General features: G+C 51.5%; 1 long non-coding RNA gene across 1 annotated transcript; it reads right to left on the reverse strand.

The window, feature by feature from the left end:
• Positions 1 to 4,190: 4,190 nt before the first annotated feature.
• On the reverse strand, positions 4,191 to 5,330 carry LOC105506690. The gene is made up of 3 exons (XR_001000974.1): positions 4,824 to 5,330; positions 4,283 to 4,378; positions 4,191 to 4,245 (listed from the first exon to the last, which is right to left on the reverse strand). It is a non-coding gene; the product is annotated as an uncharacterized LOC105506690 (long non-coding RNA).
• Between the last annotated feature and the right edge of the window lie 9,523 nt (positions 5,331 to 14,853).

A 14,853-nucleotide genomic window follows, 5' to 3' on the forward strand; every position in this document is an offset into this window, starting at 1 on the left:
ACATCGTGGGGTCCAGCAGCCCTGCTGGTGGTGGGTGGAGGACGGGTATCTGGTGGAAACATGACCACATCGTGGAGTCCAGCAGCCCTGCTGGTGGTGGGTGGCGGACGGGTATCTGGTGGAAACATGACCACATCGTGGAGTCCAGCAGCCCTGCTGGTGGTGGGTGGTGGGCGGGTGTCTGGTGGAAACGTGACAGCAGGTGACTCATGGCTCCCATACTGGGCTCTTGTATTTTCTTTGAATGAATGTCACTCACTGTTGTGCAGATGCCCACAGCTTGGCACCTTGGGAGTAGGTAATTTTCTAAACAAGGACCCTGGAGCTTGAGGGTAGGGAGGGCATGGGTGGCAGCAAAGGCTGGCACTCGGCAAGCCTGATTAATTTACCTTTTTAGCATGTCTTGGGTGAGAGGCTATTGGAAGTTCTTCCTTAATTATGAAGAAATTAACCTGGAAGGTTTGTACCTGTCAGAATCACGTAACTTCAACATGAAGGACACGGCCTATCCGATGTGGAAGGTTGAATCATGATGCCCGCAGTGCCACGCCCTAATTCCCAGAATCTGATGCCTGCGGTGCCACGCCCTGATCCCTGGAATCTGATGCCTGCAGTGCCACGCCCTCATCCCTGGAACCTGAGGACATGGCCTTGCGTGGCCAAAGGGACTTTGCAGATGTAACTGAGGAAAGGGCCTGGAGAGGAAAGAGGACCCTGGATGATCTGGGTGGGCCCTAACTTTCCCTCAATCAATCACAGGTGTCCCTGGAAAAGACAGGCAGAGGGCCGCTGACCCTCTGAGGGGAGAGGGAAGGGCCACGGTGTCAGGGGCAGGGGTTGAAGCAATGCCCTCTGAAGATGGTGGGGGCCAGGAGCTGAGGACCACGGTGGCCTTGGAAGCCAGAACAGGCAGGAAGGGGTTCCCTGGAGCCTCCAGAAGGGGCCGCTCCTGTGGACACTTTGACTTGGGCCCAGTGGGACTGATTTCTGGCCCACGGAACTACAAGACAGTAGATTTGTATTGTTTTGAGCCGCTAAGTGTGTGTGGTTTTTGCAGCTGCAGTGGGAAAATCACACGCCCCACAGCAGGGCTGTGTGGACTTGGGCTGTGCGGGACTTGAACTCAGGCTGTGTGGACTCGGGCTGTGTGGACAAGGGCTGTGTGGACTCAGGCTGTGTGGACTCGGGCTGCATGGGACTCGGGCTGTGTGGCACTGAGACTCTGCCTCCTGCTGGTCACTCAGCTTTGCCCCGACTTGCATGCGGTCATTCTCAGACTAGGAGTAAGAACGCACCATTGCACCTAAGTAGACGAAAACCAGTGGAGAGGGGAAAATCTCTCCGCATGTTTTTTTAGAGCAAAAATCCTTCCCCAGAAACTCTGCAGCAAACCTTATTTTTGGACTAGTGAGGATGTATCCGTTAAAGCCGGGGTAGACTCAGCTTCCTCTAAGAGGCACCCTCTGTATCCAGGGAATTGAGCAGACGGCACAGTCTGTGGAAAGTAGAAACTGGGGGTGAGCGGGGGAGAACGGGTCCAACAGGCAGCCCTCGGGACCTGGGGTAGAATAGAGGAGTAACCTCAGGAGTGTGTTCCGGTTCTGACGCTGATTTATTAGGTTGCCAGGGAAGAACAGTTTGGAAATAAAGTTAAATTAAATCATAGACATGCGAGGAATGCTGACAATTCTGGGAGAGGCCCGAGGGACCGTCTCTTGCTTCAGCCAGGCGGAAACAGAGGTCCCAGGGGCCTGGCCGCCTGAGCTCAGGCGTCAGCCGGTATCAGAGCCGGAACAGGACAACTGTGCGGGAGATTGTTGGACTCACCGTGTCCTAGTGGGAATTGGCAGCTCTGGCCAGTTAAATATGAGTAGGTGTTTAATTCAAGTAGAAGAGAAAATCGGAAAGATCTATCCATCAAACTGCGCAGCTGGGAGGAGCTCACCCACACAGCTGCATCTGCAAGAAGCATGTGGTCGCATGGCCTGTGTCCGAACTGTCTTTCGGGGACAACCCCACCTCCGAGGCTGGGGGTGCCTGGAGACCCATTCTATCAATGTCAGCCTTCCCAGCTGCATGGGCAGGTGGGGAGTGCAGACCACAGATAAGGAATTCTCAGGGGTGAGAACCGCAGAGACATTGAGGTTCCCAGAGCGCAGAATTCAGAACTAGCAGGTTTTTTCTGAGCTCCACCCCAGGCTATGTGGATATCAGAAGTCAGGGAGAGGTGACCTCGCCTGGAGGTCATCACGGTGGTGAATTCCAGGCCAGGAAGAGGCCGGGAAGAGTGGAAATACAAACATCAGATTTAAAAACTCACTCATTTATTCCTCTTAGATTCACAACTGGAGGCTGGTGGAAGAACAGAAAATATCCACAAGAAAAAATAGAGTGATGACGGTGTTGCCACGGGGATGAGCCAGTCCTGAACCTGGCCTGTCTGCCACGCCCAGCACTGTCGCCAGGACACAGGTTCCAGCAGCTCCCTTTAAGGGAACGCAAGACAGCCTGCTGGTGTCGCTGAGGACAGTGCTGGGAGTTCCTGGAGTTGGCATCCAGCTTCTCCACCGTCACCAGGTGGGACCCTCCGGGAAGTGGAGGGCCGTAAGGGTCTTGGCCCTTCATTCAGCTCTGTGTCCTGGCTGCTTCACGATGCCAGCCTTCTCAGAGCCCTCTTTGGAAACTAAATACATACTTTACTGAATCCACAGATTACTTAGCATCTTGTGGTACGAAAATGCAAACCCCAAACCAAAATCAAACCAAACAAAAAGCCCCCAAGAGATGCCTGTACTTTAAAAATGCATTTAGCTGTGTGCATCTGTGACAGGGCCCTCTCTGGGGTCTCAGGCTTTTATTTTTACATTGTAACTACAGGAAAATTATAAACATCAGATTTTATGAGGACCTGGAAAAAAGATATATTAGCTTAGCTATTCTAACTTATCAAAGGTGTGGGCACCGTTATGTTGATAAATTTAAGATGTTTACAAACAGACAGATGGAGAGAGATGTTTAAGGGAAAACCATTTAAAAAGATTATTCCATCATATTGACCTGCTTCTAGAGACAGATGGGCCAAGCATCTAGCTGGTACCCAACCTTTGATTCGATGTGGCTATTAAAATCGGGGTAATTAATTCTCATATTGAGTTACCTCGTTAAGAGCAGAGTGCTGCACAGCAGACAGGGCCAGCCGTGCCGCAAAGGCTGAGAGGAAAGGCCAGGTGACGGGGGGCCCAGCTGTACCTGGTTCTCGTCTGCATCACACCACCCCAGAACAATTCCTCTTTTACAACTTTAAAAAGTAACTCAAAATTAAACACGGCTGTCCCGGCTTTTAAGATGCAAAACCAGATTCACAACTGCGTCTTATTACTAAATATCCATGGGCCATTTTCAAATAAGAACCCCAGTTCCTAACCGAGTATGTGGGCAGAATACCCTAGAGTTTACCTTGGCACTGATACTACTTGTCTATAGTTCGGCTCTCTCATGCCTCCTCTCACTCAGACTTAAAATAATACCCATGGCTACTGTTTTAGGACTTTTTTTTTTTTTTTTTGACAGGGCCTTGCTTGTTGCCCAGCCTGGAGTGCAGCGGCACCATCACGGCTCACTGCAGCCTCAAACTGCTGGCCTTGAGCAATCCTCTCCCCTCAGCCTCTCAGGCAGCTGGGACTACAGGTGTGTGCAGCTGGGCTCAGCCAATATTTCTGGTTTTTAGAGATGGGATCTCACTTTGTTGCCCAGGCTGGTCTCAGACTCCTAGCCTCAAACAGTCTTCCCACCTTGGCCTCCCAAAGTGGTGAAATTACAGGCGTGAGCCAACATACCCAGCCTGTTTTAGACCATATTTTAAAAATTTTCTATCATAATAAAGTTTCCTTAGGCACAACAGTTGACTATAATGCTGAAAAGAAAAGAGCCATGGATTTCTATCTCCTAGATTTCCCTGTCCACATCAGCCTCAGGATGAACACAGGAGCTCACTCCCAAACAAAAACAGGAGGTAAGACGGGGCTGAAGTGGCAGGGGCAACAAAGGCGCCGTGAGGGGAACGGCAGAGCCTTTTAGAGACTGGTCTAATCCAGGAGAACGGAGGACCGAGGCAGCGCCACGGGTTCCCATCAGAAGCTGCGGGCACTGTGGCAGCCTAAAGGGATCACGCGTCACTCTCCAGGCACCCATGAGGTATCCGAGAACACTGCTTTCTTTAATCGGCACAATTGTATCAAGTCGTCACTATTACGTTATCGGCACAATTGTATCAAGTCGTCACTATTATGTTCATCTTACAGAGAAGACATTTGGATTGCATGCAGTGATTAAGCTTCCAAAGCTAAATATGACAGAAGTGAGATTCACATTCACCCATCTATCTCACACCCACCCACACCCATCCATCCCACACCCACCTACTCCACACCCATCCACTCCACACCCACCTACCTCACACCCACCTACCCCACACCCACCTACCCCACACCCACCTACTCCACACCCACCTACTCCACACCCATCCACCCCACACCCACCTACCCCACACCCATCCATCCCACACCCACCTACCCCACACCCACCTACCCCACACCCATCCACCCCACACCCACCTACCCCACACCCATCCACCCTACACCCACCTATCCCACACCCACCTACCCCACACCCATCCATCCCACACCCACCTACCCCACACCCACCTACCCCACACCCATCCACCCCACACCCACCTACCCCACACCCATCCACCCTACACCCACCTATCCCACACCCACCTACCCCACACCCATCCATCCCACACCCACCTACCCCACACCCACCTACCCCACACCCATGCACTATAACCTGCCCCAGGGATCTGTGGCTTCTACGTGGAGGGTCAGTCACTTTGACACAGGGCAGGCTGGAGGCAAGTCCAAGGCCCACTCCCTGTCCCAGGGGAATGGTGGCTGGGCTGGCCTGACAATGGGTCTGGGGTAGGCCACCATGCCATGACTATGGGGCAGGCACCAGGCTTGCAGCGTCCATAGAGGTGTTGGCGCAAGAGGCCTAGCCACTGGGGCTCACAGTTTCTTGGCATCAGAACCTTTTTTGCAACCATCATTCTTTGAAATGCCAGCGAATGAAATGGGAAGAGCAGGGTTGATGGCGGGGAGAAGGGGCTGAGGGACCGGGGCACCTGCTGTCACACACCCCATCCCAGCTCACGTCTGCAAAACTCCCGTGTTCAGGGGACTCAGTGCAAATACCACTGCCCTGGGCAGCCGTGGAGTGCAGTTCGCATGTTTCAGCAGCTGGCTGGGAGGACTCAGCTTCCAAAACCAGAGGGGCCGTAGCTGAGCCTGGTGTCTGTTTTCACCCTGGGTCAGCGTGAGATCTGCCCCAAGATCCCTGAAACAAGAGACACTGACAGCAGCCGCCACAGGGAAGCTGTAAACAGGGCTTCCTCCAGCTCAGCCTTGGCAAGGAGGAGCCGGGAAGGTGGGGTGCCCTCAGCCAGCAGCAGACTCTGGAAGAAAGGGTCCGCTTCCAGCAATATGCCTCCCCGTGTCATCTAGAAAAGTGGAAAGGAGCCCACTTCCCACTTGTGATCCAGGTGCCTCAGCGAGCTCTGTCCTTCCCAGGCTCCGAGGGGCTGTAACCGCCGGCTGTATGGATGGCGGCCGGGCTGAACCTGAGCCAGCCCCCTCCGAAGGCTACGTGGAGCCAGTGGCAGAGGAGCTCCTGCAGGCAGGGATGGCGGGGGCTGCTGGGCGGAAGTGAGTTGAGTTTCACCTGAGCCTATGTCTGCTGTCTGGTCATTCACGGAGTCCTGAGGCTGGGACGATGGGAGGGTCGGGGTCCCTGGGTTGAGCCAAGAATCCGCAACTCTGGAGCATCAATCCCCACCGCTCCAGGATTGCTGGAAGTCACAGCATGGATCGCAGAGGCTGAGCAGCTGGCCTCAGCCTCCCCCACTGTGGCATCCAGCCTGGGCATCCACCTCAGCCAGCAGCTTGAGCCCTGGGATTTGGGCATTGAACCCCAGCTCCTTCTCCTTCCTGGAGGACACCTTGGCTTGATCCCTTTATCAGCGCCTCTCTTACCTCCGGAAAAAGCAACACCATGTTCTAGTCCTTGTCTTTAACAATTACATGGGAAAGAACTACTTAACTGTATCTACCATAAAATGTTCTCCGAACTGACCCTCGCAGAGAGGTTAGAAGCATGGAAGGGATCTGTCATTCCCATTCTTCAATGTACCGCGTTTGCCTGAAGAGTACATAATAAAAATAAGGAGAATGATTATTTTGCCACCAAATTCTGCACACTCATTGGTGGAAGAAGCTTGGAGCCTGTGGGCTGTAGAGACCCTGGGGACAGCCTGCATCCCAAAGGTGAAGAAGAGGCCTCCGGAGGTGCCGGGGACAGGACCCAGGGCACAGAGGCAGGTGTGGGGATCACACTGAGAGTCAGTGTGACCCACGCCAGCCACAGAAGTGCAGTTCTGCCCTGGTGACTTCAGCCAGAGAGGACAGCAAAGCGCATTTCCGACCTCTGTCTCCAGGGAGGATGAACCCTACCCAGGCTCGGGCCCGCAGCAAATGGATGGAAACACCACAGCTCAACCACAGCGCCCACATCTAAGCCTGACCCACAGCTCGGGCCGTTTCCCTTGAAAGAGTTACTTTCTTCCACCTTCTTCAATGAAAAGAAAAAAGGAGTTATCTCCTTTTGATGCTGTCAGTTTTCTGGTGAAAAGGGAGAACTGCAGATACGGGTCTTTCTAGGTAAATGAAACACAGTATTGGTTGGAAAGCGAATTCTCACCGCGGGCTAAGTCAACACAGGTGTTCTTCCACGGGTGGCAGGGCAGGTGGCTGTTTGTTTTCTGTTCCCTTCACAATCGTCTCTTTCTCTCCATTGGGTTCACATCTGAGCCCACATCCCTACTGGCAGCCACGAGGAAATGTCACCTGGCACTTGTTACGTATTAAATGTCCTTATCAATAACGGCCTGCTGTGCCCCAGCTTATCCAAGCTGCAGGCACCTATAAAGCAATAAAAGGCGATTAGGAAGAGCTGCCCCTGCGGAGTTCCAGGGAAGGTTTCAGCTCGGTTAGGGGAACCGTTGCTCCAGATCAACAGCGTTGACTTCTGAAGGAGCAAACGTTCACATCAAAGCAGCCTGGGTCTTCAAGGGAACCAAACATTGGTCATAAAATGAGCACAGCCTGGTGAATGAGGCTTTGTTATCCTCACTCAGGTGTCAGCTCTAGGACCTTCCATGAGACCACTCTTTTGAGAAAGAGACAGGCGGCCACAGAGAATGGATCGTGGTACCACCCCCGGGTTTGAGGGGAGAGAAAGTCCAGAGGCTGCCTCACCACGGAGACAAAGACCCCAGGGCGCAGCCCCCAGCCTGAAGGCCACACACCTGGCCATGGCCCAGCCTGGGATGCGGGTGCATGCTACACACATATGGGTGGGCATTCGTGTGTGTGTGTGCATGTACATGGGCCTGGCCTGGGATGGGGATGTGTGCTGCACACATATGTGTGGGTGTTCGTGTGTGTGTGCGCGTGTACATGGGCCTGGCCTGGGATGGGGGTGTACGCTGCACACATACCACATACGTGGGCATTTGTGTGTGTGTGTATGTACATGGGCCTGGCCTGGGATGGGGGTGTGTGCTGCACACATATGTGTGGGTGTTTGTGTGTGTGTGTGCATGTACATGGGCCCAGTCTGTGATGCCAGTGTGTGCTGCACACATACATGTGGGTGTTCATGTGTGTGTGTGTGTGTGTGCATGTACATGGGCCTGGCCTGGGATGGGGTGTTTGTGTGTGTGTGCGCGTGTACATGGTCTCGGCCTGTGACGTGGGTGTTTGTGTGTGTGTGGATGTACATGGGCCCAGTCTGTGATGCCGGTGTGCGCTGCACACATACATGTGAGTGTTCATGTATGTGTGTGTGCGTGCACATGTACATGGGCCTGGCCTGTGATGTGGGTGCGTGCTGCACCCATGCGTAGGCGTTCATGTGTGTGTGCATTTACATGGGCGTGGCTGCACGGGCCTGGGCCAGTGTGCATGTGCATGTATACCTGGTGCTGCTGGGCCTGACCTCTCACCCCCAGCTCCAGTGCCTCCAACTGTTTTCGCCAGCTTGTGTCCTGGGTGCCTTATCAAGGCTCCTCCCAAAGGCACCTGAACAGCCATGATCATTCCTCACTTCTCCCAACACCTCCTCCCAGCCCTCCTGGGAACTGCGTGTGGAGGCCAGGATGGCCGGGCCACGGCGGCCTATGCGAGTCTTTTCAGAATCAGAGTACAGAGCATGGGAACAGCACCGTGTCCTGAGAAGTGCAGGTCCTGGGATCAGTTTCCCCACTGAGGGGGGAGGAGCACTGGGGGGCCCGTCCCTGAGGCTGCAGCACCGTCTAATGGTGGGAGAGCCACTCCTGCAAGGCCGTGACCTTCTGCACGGGGGACAGGAGGCACCTCGGCAGCCTCCCTGTTCATGCAGCCTGACCACGGGCTATAGGTTCAATTGTGTCCTCTACAAGCAGGTGTCCCGTTCCTCCCCTCAGCTCCCGTGAACATGAACTCCCCTGGAACAGACTCTTTGCAATTTGGATGAGGTCATCCTGGGTTAGGGCCAGCCCTCATGCAGTCGCTGGTGTCCCTGTAAGAAGAGGAGGCAGAGACACGTGGCAAGGTGAATAGAATCAACTCTATCCGCAGGTTAAATCAGACCTGAGGGACAAGCTAAAAGGTGGCATCAAACACAAAACACTTTTAGTCATTTTCTGAAGGGAGGTGATTTTCCTCTCAAGCCCTGGAAATGAATTTATTCCCATCATCCATCTGGGCTATAGGAGGCGTGCCGCTTTTCCTAAAATCAATTCGCCTTAGGCTGCTCGCGTGAGGCTCAAGCAACCGTTTCTTTTTAAATTAGGCTGATCAGTGATGGCAACAAATAGGTCCTCAGCAGCTCTCACCTCTGACTCTGCAAGGATCAAGCGACGCATTTCACAGAGAGGAATATGCTGGTGGGCACCTTCAAATATTTGCCGCTTAAAAAGTTGGTGTTACTTTAGAGCGAGGCTCGTAGCAATGTGGCTCCAAAGCTAACATGAGAATGGTTGAGGGCAAGTGATGCAGGGGGAAAGACCGGGCCCTCGCTCCCCAGATCCTGCCTAGCCTGTTTCATAAACACCTGCATCTGGCCAGCAGCCTCATCTCTCCTGACTTTCCAGTCTGGGCTCCTGTGCTGGTCAGATCGTGGAGTCTGCCTCCTGCTTTCGAACATGACAGAAAGGGGGTCAGGCAGCCTTGCATTTTCTGACCAAAGCATTCATTACAAGCAAGCTTTGTAAAATAACAATTCGTCTGCATGGTGTTTTCTAAATCACACAGTCCTGTGTATCCTGGGGTGCCACATGCCCACCAGCCTGAGGGGACATAGCAGGGACACAGAAGCTCTGCCGCCCCCGGGGACCCACACCCCAGCCCTGTGGCCAGGACATCCAGAGCCCAGCCTGGACTCACCAAGACGCCTTGGAAAGATTCCCCTGGGCTCCTGCTGTCGACCATTGACCCCACGCCCTTCCATGCTTTTCTCGCCTGCTTCTCCGCTGGCATCACATCCGGGTCTCTCCGGCCGCTCAGAGAAGAGGCACCTGCTCCTCGGGAGGCGTGGGTGGCTCTGGCATGGTGGAGAGAAGATGATTTGAGGTTGGGTGTAACCGAGCTTGCAGGGAGCTGTGGAGACCTCTGTGCACATCCACTCGTCCCAGGCCTCTTTCTGCATCCCAGAGGAGGGTCCCAGCCCGGGCGCAGACAAGGAGGAGGGTCCCAGCCTGGACGCAGACCCAGAGGAGGGTCCCAAGCCAGACACGGACCCAGAGGAGGGTCCCAGCCAGGGCACAGACAAGGAGAAGGGTCCCAGGCCAGACACAGATCAGAGGACGGTCTCAGCCCAGCCATGGACAGGAGGGCAGGGCCCAGCGTGAGCTGAGAGTGCCCCCTGGTGGCAGTGGTGATGCCATCCAAAGCAGGCCCTGCCACGTGAGCACTTTTTAATTCAGGAACAAGCGCAGGAGACCAGGAGACGGAGAGGCCTGCGTAGCCTTGGGCTAATCTTCTCATGAATTCTTAATGAGGCCCCTCTCCTGCTGTCTGTCAGCTCCTGGGCACTACAGCACAAAGCTTATGGGTTCATTTTATTGCAACAATAAAAATAAACAGCATTGTATGTTACCAATAAAGTAACTCTAAGACACTGCTCACACTTGCGTTCATTGTTCATGTTCTCATTGCACTGAAACACATTCATCCTAGAAACATTGCGTACAGTCGGATGTGACATTATATTACGTACTGTGATTTTATGTTGTAGGGACGCTGTGTCAGCTACAGCATGAAATGTAAAGGAGATGTGGATGACTTGCTGGTGAGCGTGTGTGTCTTGTGTTTTGTGTGCACGCACCACACCAGGCCCACGTGGGATTTCTCCCTGGGGCTGGAAAGCCCCTGTGCATGAGTGTTCAGCATCTGTTGGATTGAAGGGGCTTTTCTACCCCAGAGCTCTTTCCTACTTTTAGTAGGTGACAGAATCAATTAGCTGTGAGAAGATGGAAGCATCTTCCTGTCTTTAAAAAAAAAAAAAAAAAAAAGACTGGCCTTTAAAATGTAAACAAGAAGCTCAACTAGATACATTGTTTTAATTTAAATACCAAAGCAAGTATTTGAAGAGCCTAGCAGAGCACTGACCTGAGCCTTCTGTTCCCTTTTTTTAAATTTATTTTTTATTTTTTGAGATGGAGCCTCCCTCTGCCACCCAGGCTGGAGTGCAAATGGCGCAATCTTGGCTCACTACAACCTCCACCTCCTGGGCTCAAGCGATTCTCCTGCCTCAGCCTCCCGAATAGCTGAGATGACAGGCGCCCACCAGCACGCCCTACTAATTTTTGTATTTTCAGTAGAGATGGGGTTTCATCATGTTGGCCAGGCTGGTCTCAAACTCCTGACCTCAGATGATCCGCCCACCTCCACCTCCCAAAGTGCTGGGATTACAGGTGTGAGCCACCACGCCCAGCTCCATTTGCTTTTATTCCCTCAAGGAAAGCTCCTGGGTTTCCGTCACATGGGCTCTGCTCCAGGTGCAGGACACGGGGAGGAAAAGAAGTGGCCGCTTCCCACTGTGGTGTGGAGAGCAGGGCGGGGTGCAGGGTTGAGCAGTACACACAGAAGGAGGCAGGCCATGCTGGGATTTGCACAGGTGGGCACTCGAAAGGAGTGTGGGCAGTCACCAGGATGAGACAGAAGGAGCCACAGGAGGTAAGACCTTCAGGACAGCAGAAGGGGCAACACTGGGCGAGGCAGGATGAATCCTGGGGTGGTAGGAAGGCTGAGAAGCACAGCTACAGAAGTCAGGCGGCAGGAGAAGCTGTGTGGTCTCACATCTGCTTGGCTGTGCATTCGTCGGTCCTGGGAGCAAGATCACACTTGGCCAGGTGGCTTCACTCCTATGTCCGTGACTGCTGTTACCTTCTCCTGTGTTTTGGTCCTGACCTAGGTATTGCAATTAGCATGTAAGCAAGGAGAGGACCAAAATAAGGAGGCTGGGGTGGGGGGGGAGTGGATATTTACAGTCTTTGTCTCCCAGGGGAATTTCCTGAGGCCTCCTTTCTGCTTGGTTTCCCCAAAGGAGTTTCCTGGATAGACCCGTCCTCACAAGGGCCTTCAGCTCCTTCTAAGTAGAGAAACAGGCAACCTCTGCCTTCCCCTGGCACGGATTCTCTGATTTTCGGATTCTCTGTGAGTCTGTTGATGTCCCAGAAAGCGAGGCCAGAAGTGACCTTATTCTTGGGAAATTCTCCCCCCTGAAGCCTCCACTCACTTGAACACATGGCCAGGTTTGCACAACACCGTGAGTTAAGACTTTCCAAAGGAGGTCGCACATTTCTGCCTCCAGGAAAGACCCTGCTATCCTGAGGAAAGGAGTATTTCACTGCATTACAGTTTAAAATCTTGAATAATTACTGTATTTTCCAATTCTCCTTTGAAATTCAAAGAGAGAGGATAGAAGGAACAAATTCATGGTGCCCGTTCGCCTCGTCCATCTCCAGCGTCACCGCCTCTCCTCTTTGCTAAACTTTTAATTTAAACGCAACACTCTTTCCTCATTTTGTCATGGCATTTGTCAGAACCTTGAAAAAAAATTAAAATGCAGTTGCAAAACACTGAGAGATTCAAGGAGAGCCAGTGAATCTGCAAATAATTTTTAAGATGAAAAATGAAAATAATAATAATGCTCTGAGCGTCAGTGGAATTTGACTGTAAGTACAGTTTTACTAAGACCAGGTTTTCACCTAGAGGCTCCAACTAAGAACGTAATTTTAAGATGCCCAGCATTGGGTTGTTCTTGACTACCTAATAGTAAAAGGTATTAGCGATATTAGAAAGCTGTTTGCAATTTCTTGGGGCCGTATTTGCATTGATCATCTCTGATGTTACTCACTGTGTTTGCAGATGGAAGACATGAGGTTAAAAGATGTCCAGATCCATTTTAGAGATGATCGAAGTGAAGCAGTGAGATCATCTATCATCTGACAGGAATTGGGCCAAAACCAGACATCCCCCATCCAGCCAAGCTGCAGAGCCTTCCAGCACAAATGCATCCGACCACAGCTCACCTGGGACTGTGGCCAGGAGCCAGTTAACCGGGATGGGAGAGCAAGTATGACAAAGTGCAGAGGCTCTCAGCCCTGGCAGGATATTCAGAACAACCTGGGGAGCTTTAAAGTCCTGGTGGCCAGGCCACACCCTAGGCCGAGTGAATCACAAGCCCCGCGGGACCGTGCACTAGTGTTTTTAAAGTTTCCCTAACCCCAACCCTAACCCTAACCCTAACCCTAACCAGGTGATTCTCAGGTGCAGCCAGGACTGGAACCCACCAGTGTCAGGAGAGCCCTGAGGTCTGGCCCTGCTGCCAATGGGCAAGGTGGCCCCGGGAGCGGTTTCCTCCATGGGCAGTGCGTGAGCCTCAGACCTGCTTGGCCTGACTTCCTTTCCTCTACAGGATAAGAATATCAGACACGGCACTTCTGTGCACATTTTCTTTGAGAACCTGACTTCCAAAGTTGATCAGTGTGAATGTTTTGTGAGGAGGGCTCGGGAAACAGCCTTCTTGTGATTTTTTTTTTTCTTTCTCTATGAAACTGGAGTATTAATTTCTTCTTAAAATAATATTTATGGAGCAGTGCTTCAATATATTTTAAACATTGAAATAGATTTACTTGATTTTTTTCTAAATATGAAAGATATATGGGTGTTTTGTAATAATATTGAAAGTGTAAAATAAAAGATAAAAATAACCCAAAATTCCTCTATCCAAGGATGGTAGAAGTGATACATATCCACCACTCAAAATTGTCCCTCCAAAATTTTTATTACATACGTTTCTACCAAAATAAAATGATGGTGTGCTTTTATTTGTGAACAGTTTTACTCTCCTGTTGATACGCATGCAGTCAGATTTATTTCTCTCTTAATGGCTGCACCTAAGTTACAGGAAACAGTAGCGAACCACACAGCCAGTTCTCTAGGTCCTAATAAACGTTTTCCAAATGAGTGACTGAACGAGAACCAGGAAGGGAGGAGGAAATGTGGCCAGATATGGCTCAGGGGAGGCTGTAGAAATGCTTGTTCCTTGGTGCCATAAAGAAATAGCACTTGAACATAAATTTAATCTCCTCAGCAAGGCCATTTTTACTTTCTGCAGAAAGGGTACACTCGCCAGCAGCTTTGCCATAAGAGTACACTGAACAAAGGAGACAGGGTCATTTATAACCTGACACGTCCACCCTCCTGCTGTGTCCAGTTTCCACTGGCTGGAACAGGACCACACGTTCTGTATTTGTCCCGATTGGCTAGCAACTTAGAACTTTTAAAAAGAGGCAAAGACAGAGAAGAACAAAGGAAGGAGGAAGTAACATGTGGAATGCTGTGAAAAGTAAAAACACCTCCAAATAAGGAAGAGGAACAGGCTATGACCTAACGCCCGCTTGGACCAGCATAAGCATGCCAGGGCGGATATTTAGGCTAAATTGTGGGAGCTACGAACGTAAAGTACATTGATTTATTACGGCTAGCAGATATTTAAGAATGTTAGCACAGGTCTTTGAATATATTTTGCTTCTGAAAGACATTACTATTTATTTCTAATTGGACAGGGAGGAGATTCTCTTTGAAGAGGAACCTCTACTTCACTTTTTACAGCACCATTGGTTTTAGCTGCTCCTAATTCCAGCAGTGACTCCATGGGGACTTGGAGCCCCAGCCCTGGTAGGTCAGGTGGGGTCGGCGTGGAGACGTGCCCTGTGCTGCCATCAGTCGCACTGACCCTGGGAAACCAGAATGCAAAGGTGGCAGCTCCGGGTCACATGCCAAGATTACATTACACAAACAAAAATACTTTTATTATATAAATAATGAGTTCCCAAAATGCTGCTGTCATCACCCACACCTAGCCTCATTTCCAGCCCTAGTTCCAATCAGAGCCACCAACTTTTCAAAGGAAGAACAGCTTTATTGACGTTTTTCATCCTGGGAAAGGGGGGTGGTTCTTGATGACTCTCAAAGAGTGTCTTTTAATAATGTGCACATTTAGAAACACACTTTAAATAGCAGATCATAAGCAATAAAGCATTTTTGATAGTATGTGAGGCGCCCACTTGAGAATCGCTCATGCTCTGTCCTTCTCATCTCCCTCCCTCTCTCCCTCTCCCTCTCCCCATCCCTCTCCCTCTCCCCATCCCTATCCCCCTTCCCTCTCCCTCTCTCCAGGGAGGACCTGGAT

Source organism: Colobus angolensis, unplaced genomic scaffold (genome assembly GCF_000951035.1).
Source record: "Colobus angolensis palliatus isolate OR3802 unplaced genomic scaffold, Cang.pa_1.0 Scaffold14, whole genome shotgun sequence".
Taxonomy (NCBI): domain Eukaryota; kingdom Metazoa; phylum Chordata; class Mammalia; order Primates; family Cercopithecidae; genus Colobus; species Colobus angolensis.